The sequence below is a fragment of the Phalacrocorax carbo genome, chromosome 10, assembly GCF_963921805.1.
Source record: "Phalacrocorax carbo chromosome 10, bPhaCar2.1, whole genome shotgun sequence".
Lineage (NCBI taxonomy): Eukaryota > Metazoa > Chordata > Aves > Suliformes > Phalacrocoracidae > Phalacrocorax > Phalacrocorax carbo.
In genome coordinates this window covers 22,071,740-22,078,888 of record NC_087522.1, presented here as the reverse complement: position 1 = coordinate 22,078,888, position 7,149 = coordinate 22,071,740, and the positions used below count along the sequence as shown (strand labels likewise).

General features: G+C 43.1%; 1 protein-coding gene across 5 annotated transcripts in view; it reads left to right on the top strand.

The window, feature by feature from the left end:
• The first annotated feature begins 1,634 nt into the window (after positions 1-1,634).
• MIDEAS (mitotic deacetylase associated SANT domain protein) overlaps positions 1,635-7,149 on the top strand; it is a 61,914-nt gene continuing 56,399 nt past the window's right edge. For 4 of the 5 annotated variants that reach the window (XR_010374709.1, XM_064462412.1, XM_064462409.1 and 1 more), the window contains exon 1: positions 1,636-1,893. The gene's annotated coding sequence lies outside the window, so the exon portion shown is untranslated. Of the gene's footprint in view, positions 1,894-7,149 lie in introns of all 5 variants that reach the window. The other variant, XM_064462413.1, reaches the window with a different exon arrangement.

The following is a 7,149-nucleotide window of genomic DNA, read 5'->3' as shown; positions in this document are numbered from 1 at the left end:
AAAAGCTGAGATAAGCTATTTCAATCTTATCAATATCTGATGTGTTTCATGGGAGGCACTGATTGTCTAACATCTTATAACAGAGAAGGAAATAAGTCCAGCTTATGGAATCTGTCTTTTCAGTCTTTTATCAGGGCAAATTAAATTAATGGGTTGTATGCCTTTGACTTCAGTTTTAGTCACTATACCTTCAGTTATTAAGTTTGCTTTATATACGAGGTAATTTGTAAACAGCTGTGAATATTCCTTCTGTGTTGATTTAAATAGTTATTGACCTATTGCTCTGGTCTATTCAGTAGTTTAGAAGAGCAAATGGGTTAATGGTAGTATAAAGTTTTCCTTGAGTGTCCTGCTGAGACAGCGTTGCATCAAATGACACCTTTGGTTGTGAACAAAAAAAAACTTGACCAGCAGTACACGTGGCTACTGTTTTGCTCTTCAGCTCCATGTGTCTCACTGTTATTCTCTGCACCATGACAGGAAAAAAATTGGGTGTGGTAATTAGATTACTACTGACGTGGGACTAGTCAGAGAAACCTGGTTGTGCACCAGATGTGTTCTGTAGTCATGAGTAAGTCACTTCTCTGGGCTTCTGTTTCCATGCGTCTTGAGCTGGTAAAAAGTTCTGCACAGAAGCCAAGAACAATTGTGAAAGAAATGCAAACTAGAGCGAGCAGTGCAAAAACTACTTCTGTGTTTCACTCTGTAAAGCAATATGTGCTGGAAGGGAAACTGCCCTGCTGGTCTGAAAAAAAGCTATGCTACTGTGTGCGCTGGGTGATCTGAGCCTGGATGAAGGTAAACCCGTGGCAGTGTGCATGTTGGGGGAAAAATATTTGACGTTTTCGTGCTGCTTGCCATGTTTCACTGAATGAGTGCCTAAGCTGTGAACGCTGTCTAAATGTTATTTTATATTCTGAAAGTTTTGTTGGTTACGAACGAACTTGAGTACTAGAGCAGTCTACAGGGGGAGCAATGACAAAGCAGCTTATTTCCTGCCTTAAGAGGAGCAGCGTGCCTGCATTTACCAGCACACTGTGGGTTTTTTTTATTCTCAGGCCAAGGCAACAGAGGAGGCCATATTCCAGTAGACGAGTTGAACGTTTTTAGGAACCTCAGCAGCATGTATTCTTGGAGAAGTAAATTTCAGTGTTCTTGTGAAAGCAAATTTCAGGTGTTTGGTCAAACAGCCAGCAGTATAGAGGTGACCTGAGGATTTGTATTGGGTATAAATCCTTTTTTCTTTCCCTGTTTTTCCACTTTTTTTTTTCCCAGAAAAAGCTGTGAGGAAAAAAGGGTACCAAAAGGAGCAAAGAGGAAAACACGTTTCCTTCTGATGCAAGTGGTTCCTTAAAAACAAAAATTGCTTAGTTTGGGGTTGGTTTTTTTTGTCTGCAGAGAGAAGGGCCTCGCAGCCTGATCAGGCCGGGGAGGCCAGTGTGGAACTCGGGGCATCAAACCAGCGGGTCCCACCAGGTGTCGAACGCGGCGGTATTTCGCAGGACTCGGCTTCCAAATCAGTGCTGCAAACTCTCACCCCGCCCCGGCCTCGGTGGGGAATTCCCCTCCCGCCCTGCAAACAGCAGCCAAAGCCCGGCATTGAAGGTCAAGCCAACGACTCTGAAAAAGGGGCGGGGAGGCGGGCCGGCCAGGCCGGTGCCAGGAAGAGATGCTTCGGGTCGGCGGGAGGAGGAGGAAGGCGGGAGGAGGAGGAGTTGAGGAGCCCGGGCCCGGGAGCCTCCCCGCTTACCACACTAGGAAGTGACGCTTTCCCTGAGTCCCGGAGAGAAAGAAACAAAGTTTGGGTTGGTTATTTTACCCCTCCTCCTCCTCCTCCCCCCACGGCTTTGCTAATCGCCGCTCTGCGGCCCCCCGCCGTGCCTCGCAGCCCAGGTAAGCAAGGACCTTTTCCTGCTTTTTTTTCGGCGGGTTTATTTATTTTATTTTTTTTTTCGCACGATTTGCTTCCGTTTTCCTGCCATTTTGGAGGGGGGGGGGTGTCTTTCCTGAGGCTTTTTTGAGGGTGCGTGTGCTTTGTTCGTGGGTGCTGGGTGCAGGAGGAGTACCACTGCCACCCGTGGAGGTGAGGGGCGCGGCGGGCTCCGCACCGCGCAGCCGGGGCAGCGGCTACGGGGGGCCGGGCTCGGCTGCTGAGCTCTTTTCCCCTGATTTACTGAAAATCCGTAGGAGGGCTGTGGAGGGTTACCTTCCCGCTGCCCGGCTGCAGCAGCGCCTTAAGGATCTGTCTGCGTCCGGGTCAGCTGCCTGCGGGTGGGGTGGGGGGTGGGGTGGGGGTGGTGTTGGTTTGAAGTTGCGTGGTTTTGGGGTTGTTCTTTGGGTTTTTTAGGGTGGAGTGTTTTTTGGCTTCTCGCTGGCGGCGTGCTGGGGCAGGGGCAGCTCCGCGTGTGCTGCGAGCGAGCGCGGTGTGCTGCGGCCCGTGAGCCCGGCTTTGCAAGGGCTGGATTTCTCTGCTGGGATTTACGCGGTGGAGGGGGGTGGGGAGGAGTTTATTAGATAATTTCTGAAAACCCCGTACTCTCAAATGTACAGCTTTTTCTCTGGCAGCAACTGCAAAGGACTGATTCTTTGCAGTTTACCAGGAAAAGCTGGCAATACACCCACGCACGTATGTGAGTATCTTATATAATACCCAAGTGGTTGTTTTGGGGGTTTTTTGTTTGTGTGTTTTGTTGTTTTTTTTTTTTTAAACAGGCGTAAGCAGGATTTATTTTTGGTTTGTGAAGTCTTGTGTGGTTGCAGCCTGCAAAATTAAAGAAATAGTCTCTTTACTCAACAGAGATTGACCGGGCATCTCCTTTAAAACAGATTCTTTTTCATAATACGCTAAATAATTTGATTTTGTCCTGTCGACGTGTTTTGAGTGCAGAGCAAAGGCCATATATACTGGAGCAAGCAGTAAGCAGTTAAGGGAGGGGAAGAGGGAAAAGCAATGTCCAAATGCGGAGACTGGTATTAGGTTGTTCTAGAGGGCGAGACTGCAGTTCCAAGCAGCAACAGCAGCAGCTTTATGACTGTGTGTAATTACAGAGTGATTGCATAGGACAGCATTGTTGGAACGAATACGTATACACAGGCTATTGTGCAAGATTTCTGTACTGAACAAAACCTAGTTTTGCATTGCAAATGCTAAAAAGAGAACGTATTCTGCACTGAACTGCCACGTTCCCCTCTGACTTCACTGAAGAATTAGGTGGGGCAGGGAAAGGGGAAGTGGGGCAAGGCTGATCGTAGAAGTCACAGACTTGAAATAGCAGAAACACCACCAATAGTTCCTGAAATCACGGGAGAAATTGAAAGTTCATTGAATCTGTGGGTTCAGGTTTCCAAAGTGATTATGCAGCAGGTGAAAATCGGTCAGGTTTGTGAACAGTCCTGCAGGTTTAATGTAATTCTTGCTCTGGTCTAATTGCTTGTGTGAGAAAACTGCTTATGTAAAATGAAGCAACTGCAGTTCAGCTAGCTTGCTTGGAAATGGAGAAAAGAGCATTGGGGAGAGTTTCTGTGTCAGGCCACAAAAAATAAGAGGCTGAAAGGAATGCTAGACTAGGCATAAGTTTTGAAACATGCTATTTCAACTTTAGTTGAAGAGTTGCATCTTGCTGGATGATCTTGCAGGCAGCCTTGGCTGAGGGATAGGACAAGGCATTGAGAGTGTGCCACTGACACTATAGTAGCCAGTCTTTTAACTAAGACTTTGAAAGACCATCAAAATTATGCCAAGGTTCTTGTGGATACAACTAAGGTATCACCACTAAGGTTGTGAAACTTTCCACAGCTACGGTTGTAGGAAAAACCTAAGCTTTGTTTTTCAGAGATGCTGGTTACCTGTAATTTTTATCAGTTTAGTTCTGGAATTACTTGGAATTCATGAAATATCAGATCCAAAAGATTTCAGATCTGGTACTCAGGAATTGGCCTTTCTAAGATTAAAAACAATTTTCTAGAAATGTCATCTTTAACCATCATTGCTGATGTCTTAAATGCTATGAAGGCTTGTAAAGTGTTTTAGAACTGTGATGGAAAGTACTATAAAAATGGAAAGCTGCTTTAAAATTTCTTGGTGTTCAACTAGAATGTATTTTAGTTGAACATACCAATGATCTTGCTGGTAGTTTCCTCAGGTTGTCAATTAAATGCCTCATGTAAAATGTATGTAGCTTTGTTAATTAAGGACTTGGTGATGTGCTGAAGAAGTTTACGTTTGTTTGGCTTTGGGGTTTTTTTGTTTTGGTTTTTTTTTTTTGGGGGGGGTTGGTTTCTTCTTTTTTTTTTTTTTAGCAAGTGGCTAATTAACCACAACACTAGGCCTATCACTTGGTAAACTTACTTTCATGATGCTCCTTCTAGAAGTTTATTAAAACATTTCAATGTCAAATAAGCAGAGAAATGCTAATCTATGCATTACTATGACGTTCTATTTGTACATTTTTCTTTGAATTGTTCATGTCTTGACTGACTTGTAAATTTATGGTATACCAGGTGTTCTAATGTCAAACTTTCTTCCAGGGTAAAACAGAAACAGTGTTTAAAGATTCCTGGAATAATTTCTGGTAATGATACAAATAGTAATTCCCTGTGCTAAGTCTTCTGCTTTTCACAGCCTGTGGGGTGGGAGAAAATGTTTTAGGCCAGGATTCTTTGGGCTTGTATGCAAAGGAGTAGGTAACTTTCATGTCCGTGAGTCGTTGTCCTGTGGACTTAGTCATAGATGTATATTTGTGTGGGTATTAGCAAAAGGCAGGCATATCCCTGCTAGCCTTTAACCCATCCAGGCACATGAGAGTAGCAGTGATATGAACTGATGAGGGCTGTAGCACGGTACAGGCCTTCCGAGAGCTTACATCCTTGTTCCAGATACTAATTCACGCTTTTGCGTTAGCATTCTTATTGTCACCGGTAAGTGGTAGCTGTAGAACTGCAGGAGATATTTTCAAGTTTGGCATCACTCCCATGATGCTGTTCTGTCAAAACTGCCAGGCAATCCCTGAAGTTGCCCCTGATGTAGGATCTGCAGCTGTTCTTTGGAAATGGCCACGGTGGTGAAGGTGGTAGCAGCAGTGTGTGCGTGTTCAGGCATGTGAGAAGGCAATCATGAATCAGAATGGGAGTCTGTCTAGTTGTGGTTCTGTTTCCACAGTGTTGGATGTTTTCTATAGGCTTAGCAATTATTGAGTTTCTACTCAAGAAAACTTACCTTGTTTTCCCTTGGGCTCAGGTAAACATTTAGCAGCCAGTTTTTAACCTACTGATAGGAATGAGGATGTTGAAGAGACTTGTATTAGGGAAAAGGGCTGATTTGGTTTTTATTGTTTCACTTTTTCTTAAAAAAAACCCAACTGATTTTTAAAAATTTTTTTCTGAGGCATTGCGAAAATCTTTGTATTGATTGCAGTAAATTACAGTTTATGATAAAATGTTATGTCATAAATATTATTGTCTCCAGTGCAGTCAGTTATATTCGAAGTGACATCAAGGAAGAAATAACCACTTCTGGGTGTTCGTCATATGAAACAGGGGGATGAGGGAGGCAGGAGCTCTGGTGGTGAGGTTTTGCAATGCGTGCCCAAAAAGCTAGCAAATTCTGGCACAGGCAAACCAAGGCTCATGAGTCAGCTTCAAATGGAAGAGTTGTCACTGGGCAATTTGTAAATAGGAGGGATGTTCTGCTAGTGTAAGGAAATATCATCATTAGGACCTCCCCTAATAATTGGAATACTGTGGCACAGAGCTATCTGTCAGATGGGAGTTGTTTGTGCTTTGAATCACATGTTCCCTTTAGTGTGATTTAAGCATTTAAACCAAGAAATCCTTGTGCGATATGTAGGTCCCTGAAGGAGGCGGTTGCTCAAGGAATAATTTAAATTTTTGTAGCTGCATGCCAGCAACTTGCATTCCGTGTAGAAGCTCCTTGGCAGCTACAGCAGCTCCCAGTGCACAAACGGCATGTGTTTCCATCATGACGCTGCTCAATAAGCACTTCACAACGTTTTGCATAACTTCTGTTTCTGAATAGTCTCCAACTGTAGCCCTTCAGGAGTCTTCTGCTGATCAACTCTAGTGACTGAAAAAATAAACAGAATGTTAACAAGGAAAAAAGCTATACTTTTCACGCTGGGGCAAAATGTGAATGTATACATTTTTAATGCAGCCAATGTTCAGGTATTCAGGAGCAAATGATCAAATGGGGATGCAGAGATAAATCTTGATAATTAATTCTTTGCTTTTCTTGCTGTGTTGATGCTTTTTATCATGTTTGCTGTAACTGACAGCCACCTGATCACCAGGACCCAATTAATATCATTTGTTAATCTATATATGGTGTTGAGGATGTACAGATGTTCTCAGAAATTGACATCTCTCAAAAATGCATGTTCTTTTTATTTACAAGTAAATTACCTGAGTGCCTCCTGTTGTGTTGACAGCTGGTGTTGATCAAGAAGTTAAAAACTGGGAAAAGCCAAATCTGGAGGGAGTGGCAAAGTGTTCGGTGGGGTTGGGGTGTTGGGTTTTTTTAAGGTATCTTGAAAGGCCTACAGCAAAACATGGAATAACACTTTTCTTTTTTAGTCTTTGAAAATAATTTAAAAGTTCTAGTTAGTTTTAACTTATTTCAATCCTTACCAATACTTAATGCTATGAATGACTGAAGTAGTAGGCTGAGAAACAGTTCCAATGTCTTTCTTACTAAGTTTGTTACTGATTCATTTGTTACATGTTCAGTGTTGGCATGTAGAGATAGGAAGTGGGAACAAGTCATTATTCATGTTTTACTTATTCTTTGCTGTATATTATCTTCTCAGATGAAAACTGGTTCTCAGTTAGGTGGCTTTCCCCACCATAGCTTACTAATAGGAGAGGTTGTAGTATAGTAATATATATTGGTATGCCATCTTGAGATTCAAAACCTGCTTTGACGCGTTCCTGTGCCCCCTGCTCTGGGTGTGCCTGCTCAAGCAGGGGGGTTGGACAAGATGATCTCCAGAGGTCCCTTCCAACCCCTGCCATTCTGTGACTCTGTGATTTTATGGTCTTGTCACTTATTTTGGGAAGACAAATTATATGTGTATGTATATTTATGTGGACATACACTATTCTGTTATACACCTTTAAGTTTCTCATATTCTAACT